This window comes from Panthera onca, chromosome D4, assembly GCF_046562875.1.
Source record: "Panthera onca isolate mPanOnc1 chromosome D4, mPanOnc1 haplotype 2, whole genome shotgun sequence".
NCBI classification, from domain to species: domain Eukaryota; kingdom Metazoa; phylum Chordata; class Mammalia; order Carnivora; family Felidae; genus Panthera; species Panthera onca.
Genome location: NC_138351.1, coordinates 51,074,543 through 51,086,883, shown reverse-complemented (window position 1 = coordinate 51,086,883; position 12,341 = coordinate 51,074,543). Strand labels below are relative to the sequence as shown.

Genomic DNA, 12,341 nt, shown 5'->3' with positions numbered 1-12,341 from the left:
ACTGCATACTGAAGTCATTTTCTTGTGCTTATCACCTTAAAATTGTGGTATTGGTAGTTTCACTGATATGTGTTTGGAATAAGATAACATGTCTTCAGAAAAACTATCTGTATGATTTCCTGGAAGTTTGATATTGACTACATTTAAAACCTTTCTGAAGTGTTCTTGAATGTCTCACCTTTGTAATAGCAGTAGATATCTTAAACTTTCAAATATTTAAAATGTCAATGAGTACTACCTTAGCCAAAAGCATTTCTGGTATCAAGGGGATTAGCTAACAGCCAAAGAAGCTGAGACAACCCACAGACTATCCAAGATATTTGGTGGAATCATTTGGATTTTACTTTACTTCTGTTGTTTTTTTTTTTTTTAATGCTGTCCAAAAAAGGAAAATTCTCTATAGTTTAAAAACTTCTCATTATTTCTTTGTCCACCCATCCACTAAACAAACTTACCGAGCACCTCCCTTGTGCTGTACTTGGAGATACAACAATGAATAAAACAGATAATCTCAATCCTCATGTAGTTTACAGGCAAATGTGAAAGACAGATGTGAGAAACTAAGCACATACAAAAATATAACACTGGAACCATGATAAATACTGTGAGAGAGAATTACAAGGTGCTATGGGATAGCATAATGGTGAACTTAATCAGACTTGGCTGGAGTAGGGGAAGGGTTTGAGGACCAGGCAAAACTCCCTCAGGAAGTGACATTTGGCCAGAAGGAGAGTTCCACTTACCCAGGCAAAGCAAAAGGGATATGAGAAGACAGAAAAGTTTTCCCCAAAAGGGAAACTATGGAGCAGGGTTTTAAGAATGAATAAATGTTTAATAAGACTTGCTTCTAGAATGTTCTGTCTTAAGTCTACCCTAAAGTTAGCATTAGTTTCTTTTTATTGGATCCTAAGAACTACTAGGGCCATTTCTAGATGTCTATGTTAAAGTATTTTCAGTATCCTGCTTTCTTGTCTCCTCTGAAGAAATCCAATTCCCAGGCATACTTCCAACACTTCAATCTCTTTTTGGTCTCCATGACCTTTTTATGTATGTAGTAACTGTCTGAGCAATAACTTCATCCTCAAGTTTCCTTAAGAAGGTATTGGATAATTAACGAGAAGATACCAAAATGCACAAGACTGGAAATAACTAAAGGAAGTTATTTTATTGTGTAATTGGGAGTTTGGAGTTAGACAAGGACATTCCTGATGTGAATAGGCTGTGTCTAACAACAAACTGTTCTCACCCATGAGCTGTGCCAAGCCAGTTTACCCAAAGGGCATGGCTGTTTCCCATCCCTGCTTCCCAGCCAAATAGAGTCCTTGTCTGTCTCCTGGAGGAAATGGCATCCTTTCCCCACCTTAGAACACCAGAAATTTTCTATCCAGGATAAATAACACATGTTCTAGCTAGAATTAGCATTAGTCAAAAACAGGTGGGGGGGGGGGGGGTGCCTGTGTGGCTCAGTCAGTTAAGTATCCGACTTCAGCTCAGGTCACGATCTCACTGTTGGATTGGAGCCCCATGTTGAGCTCTATGCTGACAGCTCAGAGCCTGGAGCCTGCTTCGGATTCTGTGTCTACCTCTCTCTCTGCACCTCCCCCCTCGCACTGTGTCTCTGTCTCTTGAAAATAGATAAATGTTAAAAAAAAAAAATAGAAAAAAATTTTTTTAAAGATTGAGCATCATTCAGTTGGCAGGAAACTTTTTATTTTCAGGGAATAGGCAGAACGTCTGCACAGTGAGACTTCACTAATTATCAAGCACATATGTGCACTTAAATGCAAACTCTATTCTGTAAGGCAGTGGTTGAGGAAGCATCATACCACCAAATCAAGGCTTGTTTAAACTGGAAGGGACTTCTGAGATTCCCTGGTTCAAGCCTCACAATGTATACAGAGTAAACTGAGACCCAAGGAAAAGAGAGTGTTCAAGGGTCACATCAAAGACAGCAGAAAAGCCAGGCTGCAAGTGCTGATTTCTCTCCAGCGCCCTTTCTGTCACTGGGGGTAGCTGTGAGTGTAAATGGACACATCTTTGATGTGAGGGATTTTGAAATGTTTACAAATCTGGCAGGATGGTACCTGGAAAATCCTGGAGCTTGGTAGAAACTGGGGCAAGGGAGGAAAGACACTGAGGAGAGGCAGCCAAAAATCTGGAAAGGATACAGGACAGAGAGATTGGGAATATCCGGAAATGAAATTTGATCACCTCACAAATGCCCCCTGCCCCCGCCTTACAGTGCTGTCTTACCATCTTTCCTGTCCACTTCACCCCAAGAGAAGAGTGCTCTCTAATTTGACCATGTTCATCCAGTGCCAGGAAATGAGTCTGGTGTGACAGGAATCCACATTTGGTGCCAGACCACCTTTTCTCTCTGGCTCTCATCCAGATTCAATCACCTGCCAAGTTCCCTTCCACCCTTATGCTGCCCAAAGGTGGGTGTATCTACTTCTACAACCAAATAGCTATATCTTCCAAGACAGAATTAAACAAAACTCTTTAACTCCCCCGTGCCCTGATCTCCATCTCCCGATTGAGAAGCCAATTTGACTGATTTGCTTGCACAAAAAAGAGAATAATCAAGAAGAGCCTAAAGTGACAACCCACTGAGAATTATTAGAAGAGCAAACCAAAGAAATGAGTCTGTAATGGAAAAAGTCCAGGATCGTGATGGTCTCTACAAGAAGACCGACAAAGGAAGAGGGTTAGCCTCGCCAGCAGGCCTCAGATTATACCACACAGGGACAAAAGCTAGTACTCTTTACCACACACTACTTAATAGGTACTAATGCTAGGTAATTTATAAACTTTGTACACCTGACTTCTTATAATACTAGTGAAGAAAGGTATTTATATTCCATTTATAGGTCTATTGACACCAACCCTTTTTGGGTTCCTGGACCCAATTCCAAAGTTGGGGGGAGGGGTTCCCCAACATACCACACCAAGCAATTCTTGGACACCAGCAAGGTGTCTGAGATTCAATCCAATTCTGACATTATGCACCTGGAGACAGCATCAGATTCCACAGAGTAAGGGCTCAGTCCTGTAAAACTGCCCACTACCCATCCCCCTCCGCATTTGGGAGAGTAGTCACAAGTCCAGGCTGTCATCTGCACATCTCCACTGGGCTACAGACTGGAGGCTCCACAACCCTCCTCCTTGGACTTGAGGTGCCAGCTGTTGTACTCCTGACTGACTCACTAGAAATCAGAGGTTCCCGGGACCTCCTTAGGTTCTTTTAATTTGCTAGAGTGGCTCACAGAACTCAGAAAAACACATTTACCAGTTTATTAAAGGATACGATAAAAGACATGATGATATAAATCAACAGCCAGATGAAGAGGTACCTAGGGAAAGGTATGGAGAAAGGGCCAGGAGCTTCCATGCTCTCTTCAGGATCCAGACACTTTCTGAACTCAGTCCTTTTGGGTTTTTATAGAGGCTTCATCACATATGCATGATTGCCAAAGTCATTGACCATTAGCTGATTCAACCTCCAGCGCCTCCCCCCTCCCCAGAGGTTAGGGAGTAAAACTTAAAGTTCCAACACTCTAACAGAAAAAGACATTGTTATATGTAAAACCTGAAGAGTTAATGTGCATGATATATAAGTAAATTTTATAAAAAGTAAAATTAGTGGCGATTCACAGACGAAGAAATACAAATAGCCAACTTGTAGCTAACAAGTTGTTAGTTGTGTAGTTAACACAAAATACAAATAGCCAACTTGTAGCTAACAAGTTGTTAGTTGTGTAGTTAACACAAAAGCTAACCCTCATTCATCACTTATTATATGACAGGCCCTGCTTTAAGTGTATTCTTCATAATAATCATCATAGCAATCTTATGGAGTAGGTACTATATCTTTGTTTTCCAGAAAAGGAGATGAAGGCAGAGGAAGGTTAAGTACTTGGTCATTGTCACACAGGTAATTAGTGGTAAAACTGAGATTCAGATTTAAGCAGACCGGCCTCAAAACCCATTAACAATTAAACTATACTCATATGACACCATTTCACATCAAAAATGTATCTTTCAACAATTCAGAGACAAGAGGTTGGTCTTTTCAACAAATAGGGTTGCAACAATTGGGCATCAATATGCAAAATAACTGAGCCCTGAACTAAAACCTCCAACCTTAAAACAAAAACTGATTGAAAATAAATTGCATAAAATGTAAAAATATGAAAATTTTAAGACATAGGAGAAAAATCTTCATGATGTTGGTCTTAGGTCGTGAGTTGTTAGCTATGACACCAAAAGTGTGATCCATAAAGAAAAAATGGACAAATTAGATTTTACAAAATTTTTAAACTTTGGTCCATAAATGATAATGTTAAAATAAGAAGACAAACTACAGCTGGGAGAAGATATTTGCAAATCACTTATCTGACAAACAACTTGTATCCAGAATGCATAAAAAAAAACTTTCAAAACTCATCAGTAAGAAAACAACTCATTTTTTTGTTTTAATGGGCACAGGATTTGAGACACTACACCAAAGAAGACATATGGATGGCAAAAAAGCATGCAGAATTAGGGAAATTCTAATTCAAATCACAATGAGATACTGCTACATACCTATTAGAATGGCTAAAGACAAAACAAACAAAAAAAACCTGGTAATACGGAGTGCTAGCTAGAATGCGTGGCTGGTGGTAATGTAAAATGGATGGTCCAATCACTGGGGAAAATGTTTCAACATTTTTTTATAAAGTGAAACTTACATTTATCGTATCACCCAACAATGCTACTCCTAGGTATTTACCCTAGAGAAACGAAAATTTATGGTCATACAATGAATGTTGATGATAGCAGCTCTATTTATCTACCATCACTCAAAGCTAGAAATATCCAAATGTCCTTCAACAGATGAATGCATTAACTAGCTGTGGTACATCCACACAATAGAATACTACTCCACAACAGTAAGGAACAAACTTTAGAAACTTACAACAACATGGCGTTAAGCCAAGTAAAATAAGGTACTATCAGAAAGCTACATATTGTATGATTGCATTTATATGACATTCTGGAAAAGGAAAGCATTTTGAGGATGAAGAGAAGGGATTAGAGCCGGGGAATAGGAGTGGGAGAGAGGTGTGTGTACACTGGGGCAGTACAATAAGATTTCTGGGGTGATGGAATGGTTCTGTATTCTGATTGTGGTAATAGCAGTTGCACGAATCTATACATACATTAAAACTCATAGGGCTGACTCTTAAATACTGAGAACAAACTGAGGGCTGATGAGGGGTGGGGGGAGGAGAAGGTGGGTGATGGACACTGAGGAGGGCAGCCGTTGGGATGAGCACTGGGTGTTGCACGGAAACCAATTTGACAATAAATTTCATACAAAAATAAATAAAAATAATAAAACAATAAAATGAACATTAAAAAATAAAAGATATATAAAAAATTTAAAAAAACTCATAGGGCTAAACACAAAGTCAATTATACTATATATTAATTTTTAAAATTATACTCAAAATGTATCGTACATAATGACCAGTAAAAATACGCAAAGACATGGCAAGGATATTCATCACAGCCTACAGCCACAAACTGGAAACAACACAAAGTTCATGAAAGGAACATGGCTGAATTAATGATGGCCCTTATGTATAACAGAATATTGTAAGTTGCATGGAGTTATGTCCCTGATATATTAAGAAAACAAGTTGTAAAAAAAATAATAAAAAAATAAAGAAAAGTAAAGACGTCGCAAAACAACATCCATGATCCCATTTTTGCCAAAATACAGAGAAAAGACTAGAAGCCATATGCCAATGTAGTAACAGTGGTACCTCTGGATAATGAAATTGCTAGGCTTAGAAATGAAGAGTGGGGTGAGGAAGAAGGTAAATGTTTGCTTACTCTTTCACATACTTAATGTTGTATTTCTTTTATAATTTTAAAATAAGTATTTTTATTTATAGAAAAGCATATACAATAAATCAATCTAGTGGCAGGGTTCTAATTAATAATTGACTTGTCTGTCTCCATGAACTTCCTGAAGAAAAGAACTGTTTTGTTCATCCTCAACTCTCCAGCATCAAGCACTATGTTTGACCGACTGCTCATACTCTCAATATATATAAGTTGAAATGGAAGAATTCCAGTCATGGAAAGTAATACATCTTAAACCCAGGTGACTCTTTTGTGAATTACCAATTGCCTGGCAGCATCAATAGGATAGTGGAGTAGTTAAAAACTCTGGTATTGAAATTTTGTCTCATTGTACTCAACTGTAAAATGGGAGAACATCTAAATCATTGGCTTCTGTGTCAAGGACTATTTCTATGAGCATGGCACGAAGCCAGTTTGACCACGTGAATCTGTATCAAACTAGGGTCTGTCTTAGCCTCAGGGAAAGGTCTTCTGTTTCTGTTTTCTTTTTTTTTTTTCTTCCTAAGTCCCCTTGGAGCACAAGCACCCACCCACAAAAGGAAGAAGTGCTAATGGCTTTGTGTCCTGCTGTGCGCCTGCCCTCCCACACACTTCAAACCCATATGGGCAGGAAACAGGCCGATCCTGAGCTAATGAAGATTCCCTTTGTTTCCTTCAAAAGTACTTTGATTCTTGTCCCCTTTCTTACAGAACTGACCTTAACAGGAAACAAATTCTCTTCACATGCAAGAAAAGCAGTTTCACAACCAGCTTGGTGGCAAGGTGGTGTCCTTGGAGGAGCACGGGGACTATTTGGAGATAACATAAGCCTTGGCTCCGGTGGCCTTCGCCAGCTGACCCCTCAGGGAAACCACTCACCTAAACAAATGCTCCCCACTCCCACCCCGTATGTCTCCGGGGCCGGAGAATCCACTTTTACATTTTCTTCATTGTCTTTAATTTTTTTTTTTAATGTTTTTTCTTTATTTTTCAGAGAGACAGAGACAGAGACAGAGTATAAGCAGAGGAGGGGCAGAGAGTGAAGGAGACACAGAAACCAAAGCAGGCTCCAGGCTCTGAGCTGTTAGCACAGCTCACTTCTCTTTACTCTTCAACAGGACAGTGGCTCTGCCTTTGGAAGCATCAAATGCTCTGGCTCAGTAGCCCCTCATTATAGAAGAGGGCTCAGGGGCCTCTAGCCTTGTATCGTTTCATTTAGAAATTCCTTCATTGCAATTCTGGAATCTGTTGTCCTCTGGGCCTTACATAAATTACTTCTGTAATTGGAAGACTTACTTCTGCAAACAAAGCAGCTTGTCTGGTCCTATTCTCTCCCCTCCATTAAAAAAAAAAAAAAAAGAAAAAATCCTGGGACGCCTGGGTGGCTCAGTTGAGCATCCAACTCTTGATTTCAGCTCAGGTTATGATCCCAGGGCTGTGGATCGAACCCTGCATCTGGCTCTGCGCTGAATATGAAGCCTGCTTAAGATTCTCTCTCTCTCTCTCTCTCTCTCTCTCTCTCTCTCTCTCTCTTTCTTTCCCTTTGCTCATCTCCCCAGCTCACATTCTCCCTCATTCTCTAAAAAAATTTTTTTTAATATTTCTTAAAATCCTTTGTACTTCCAAACTACAGACACATTTGCTAGGTGAAATACCAACTAAACTTTATGTTGGCTTTTCCCCTATCAAACTGCAGGCCTGAATGACTCAAGAGGTGCTAGTCTGTGTGTCTTCCTTAAAAGAGGATTCTTGAGAAACCCTGGGTGTCACAGTTAATGGATCACTTTGGGCCCCTGCCAGGCCCATTTATTCCAGTGACAATGACATCATTTCAAACATGTCGGCAACTCTTCTTAAAGGCCCATCTTTGGACTCTCTTTGCATGAGCTATACTCCAGGCCTGCACTGCCCTCCTCCAGAGCTTCTATGCCCACACTCAACTGGCTAACTCTTACTTAGTCTACACATACCCTGGCTTATGCTCTCACATATCCTGGGAAGCCTCCTAGATGCCACAGGGCAGGGGCTGTGTCTCATGGGTGGCACAGATGTGGCACCTAATAGGTATGGCAGTGTGACAGACTGTGATTCTATTTATAGCAGCTGCCGGGAATTTTATCACTGTAACGGTTTAGGAGAAGGATTCCTTTATCTTCCCAATTAGACAATGTGGGATGTACTTAGATTTTTCTGGCAGCCTGGAGACAGAGCCTGTCTGTGCAGTCACTTGAGGGAAAGCAGTCCAAAAACACAAAAGGCAGAGAAGCAATTGCATTAAATACTCAAGTCGGATACTCTGGGCATAGATAAGCTGGGTGCATTTTTCAGTCAAATTTAGAACACGAGTTTAAAAGTCATAGTGTAAGAGTCTCACCTGCTAAGGCCAGGCTGTTCCTCAGGTCTGTTTTGACAGGGTGTGGCCCTCACCAGCCGGGCTCCTACCTTCTCCACCCTGTTCTGGGTCCATGGAGGCCACCTGGGTTCCACTGGGTGCAGCTAGTAGGAAGCCCCAGAAGGAGAGAGGAGGGTGGAAGGAACGAGTTTGTTCCCCCCACGCTGGGGCTCAGCCATCTACAGAATCCACAGCTCTGGTGGACAGTCCTCCTTTGCCATTTCTCTACCTGGATTCAATAAGTGTTCCCTCCCCTGTGCCTTCAAGTCCACACTCATTTCAAACAACTCTCATTTTTCAGTCAAGGCCTTTATGTAAACGCAATTTTGTGCTGATGTCTGATAACTAAAACAGATAAAACCATGCTTCCTGTGGCTTGGCCCCGAGACTGGAGCCCAGCTTTGTACCTCCTCTCCCACCCTGGAAGCAGGCCCTCAGGCCCCTCCCTAGAGCTGCTATATTTCTTTAAGCAGCAACATTTGCAAATCGGTATCATCAAGTATTTGCTAGTTTCAATAGCAGTGTGTCAAGTACACACAAGTAATTACTTAGAGTTTTAGTAATATAATAGCTACAGCTTATCAAGTACGTACTATCATTCAGAACTTTAAATGCATTGTTTTACACAATTCTCCCAGCAACCATATCAATTAGTCATTTATATCTCCATATCATGGGCAAGGAAACTGACGTAGACAAGCCAAGTAAACGAGTGACTACATGAGATCTTAAATGTAAGCCATCTGGAACAGAATGAAATTTCGTAGCTCTTCCTTTTCCCTGACGGAGAGCTTGGCACAGGAGGCTCACCATATGCATTGTTTTAGGAGCCATATGCCTTGGTACTTGGTCATCCCAGTAGAGGTACAGGAGCACTCCATGAATAACACCATGAATCTAAAATAGCAGGTTTCCCTTGCATCTAATTTCCCATTCACCTTTCTTGCCAAAACTCAGCAAGTGGCCGTGACCTTAGCCCAGAGATTATGGCCTGACCAGGGCTACGGAAGACCCCATTTCCATGTTCACAGTGAGCTCACCAACTCCCAAGGCTTCAGTTATCACTTATTCCAAAACTAGGTCTCCAGCTGTAACCTCTTCCCAGCTACAAACACAGGTGATGAAAATGCCTGCAGACACCCAGACAGGCATCTCGAGTGTAATATGACTACAGTGGACCTCAGCATCTTCTCCTGTTTTAAGCTTCTCTCATAATCTCTTAAGCTTTCACCTTTCCAATCACAGATGCCGGAAAACTCTTGAGTTACTGACAACTGCCTTTCCCCTCACTGTTCATAGCCAATCATCACATTCTATCCATTCCAGCTCTACTTTTTCTCACACATTCAGGCCCTCATTCTTTCTCACTTGAACTACTGCAGAATTATAGTGCCATTGGTCTCAGTAGCCCCAGACTCTGCAGACTTTCCTTCCTGGCCACTGGTGATGCTGTTGCTTCTGCCAAGGACTCCCTTCCCCTACCTACGTTTTTCTGTTCAAGTCCAGTCTTTTCCAAGACTCAGCTCAAATTTCAGTGGTAGTAGGAATTTGTCTTCCATTATTTTGCACAGCTCAAGAAATAAAGTTCAGATCTGCAGACTGCCATAAGTGAACATTCAAACCCACTACAACTGTTTTTTTGAATTAAAGAATAGAGAAGACTTTAAGATATACCAAATGGAGGGGAGCCTGGATGGCTCAGTCAGTTAAGCATCCAACTCTTGACTTCAGCTCAGGTCTTGATCTCACAGTTCACCAGGTTGAGCCCCAGGTCAGGCTCCATGGTGACAGTGCGAGGTCTGCTTGGGATTCTCTCTCTTTCCCTTTCTCTCTGCCTTTCCCTTACTTGCACACACATGTGCGCTCTCTCCCTCAAAATAAATAAACTTTAAAAAAAGATACACCAAATGTGAAGTCATATTTAATTAACAACATCACGAAAGAGAAATAGATCTCTGGATCTCAGATTTTTTGTTTTAATTATTTTATTGTTTTTAACCATATTAAGTATACTCTTTAATCCCCATCTCACCCACCCCTCCACCCACCCCCCCGCCCCGGTACCATCAATTTGTTCTCTATAGTTAAGAGTCTATTTCTTGGATTCTCTCTCTCTCTCAATCCCCCTCTTTTTCTTCCTAAACTCATTCATTTTGTTTCTTAACTTCCACACATGAGTGAAATCATATGGTATTGGTCTTTCTGACTGGCTTATTTCACTTAGCATTATACTCTCTGGACCTATCCATGTTGTTGCCAATGGCGAGACTTCAGGGTTTTTTTGTTATGGCTGAATAATATTCCATGGTGTGGGTGTGTGTGTGTGTGTGTGTGTGTGAACACACCAGTTCTTCTTTATCCATTCATCTATTCATATACACCTGGGCTGCTTCCATAGTTTGGAGGATCTCAGATTTAAGGTGTCATCTGAGTAGCACCTTTGGTATGGACTCTCCTCACTTTCCACTAAAGACAAGAAAACAAATGAGGAATTGTAGCTACAGTGATAACCAAGACTGCCAATCAACCTTTTATCAGCATTTAGTAACCCCAAAGTCCAATAAAATTGGGCTGAAAAATATGTTTCTTTTTACTATTAAAATATTTTTTAATGTAAAAGATGAATCACTGGCTTTTACTCCTGAACCAAGACTACACTGTATGTTAATTCACTTGAATTTAAATAAAAAAAAAAATAGACAAAAAAAATTTTTAATATCACAAGTACCTCTTAAAATTGAAAATGTGTAACTGGGATCTCAAATTCCATATTAAGCAAGCAAAGATTTAGAAGGGAAAAGGAAGAATCAGAGAAAGTTTAAGTGTGCTGAGTTCCCCATTGGTACCCAAGTATCCAGATATGGTTTCACTATTTACTGTTATAAATACAGAAGCATAGGTTAAAGAATGTTTCTGAAAAAACTAAGGGTAACCACTAATAAAATAAAAAACAGGATATATACACTAAAAATGACTAGAGAAGATAAATGTCAACAAAATAAAGCCAAATAAGCAAAGGATAGAAAAAAAACACTAAAAGGAAACATCAGAGAAGTGTAAAAAAGTGAAGCATAAAAAAGTATTCAGAAATTAAGATTAAACACATTACCTGTGATTTAAATATAAATGTTTAAAATCACCTAGAGCAAGTACTCTCAGAAAAAATTAAATCTTCCTGGATGATGCTTATAGGAGACTCACTGAAAATCACACAAGCTTAAAAGCAAGAGATGGACAAAGAATTTATCAAGAAATGAAAAGAGAAAAGAAAATAAAGAAATTAAAAATAAAGAAAAAAAAGGGTAATTGTATTAGTTTCAGACGAAGTGGAATGCAAGATGGAAATGGAACAAAATGTGTTATATTATGTTGATGGAAAGTCAAGTCCATGATGAAAACACAGTGTTACAGATTGTTGTGCTCCAAATCATGAAGAATCAAATATATAAAGAAAAAAACAGATAAAAGCAAAAAGAGTGGGAAGAAAGCAGAATAGTTTTGGCAGATAGCATCACATCTCTCTCAAATTTTCACTGATGAAGTAGATGAAAATGAAACATGCAATTTGATAATTATTATAAAATATATATACATATATACATGTGTGCATAAACACATACATGTATCTTTCAGGTATATCTAACTATATCTTAAATGAAAGAATTCAACTTCTTTTTTTCCCCAATCATCCAAAGAATATGTACCAAAATTGAGTATATACCCAATGGAGCAACACATTTCAAAAGATCAGCGTGTAAAAGGTAAAACCATACAGCCAGAATTACTCTTAACAATCCTTAAAACCCCAAAAGAGAATATGCAAGTGCATCATTAGTCCACAAATGTAACATGTAGGTTTTCCTCCAGCACTGGATCAGATCACCGCTGCCTTCAGTGAGAACCAGATGGAGGAGCTGGCTGGTATTTGGGAACCAGGTAGCACAAAAAGAATGCACCTCCACACACACTGGTCGCAACTGGAGCATGAGAAACCTAGAACAGCGACCGAGCTCAGTGCCAGGGAAAGCCCAAGTGAAATTATCTGCACCTTTAT

The 12,341-nt window shown here is 39.9% G+C and overlaps 1 protein-coding gene across 3 annotated transcripts in view; it reads right to left on the bottom strand.

The window, feature by feature from the left end:
• TEK (TEK receptor tyrosine kinase) overlaps positions 1-12,341 on the bottom strand; it is a 105,616-nt gene that overhangs the window by 68,639 nt on the left and 24,636 nt on the right. The gene's annotated exons all lie outside the window — the stretch shown is intronic.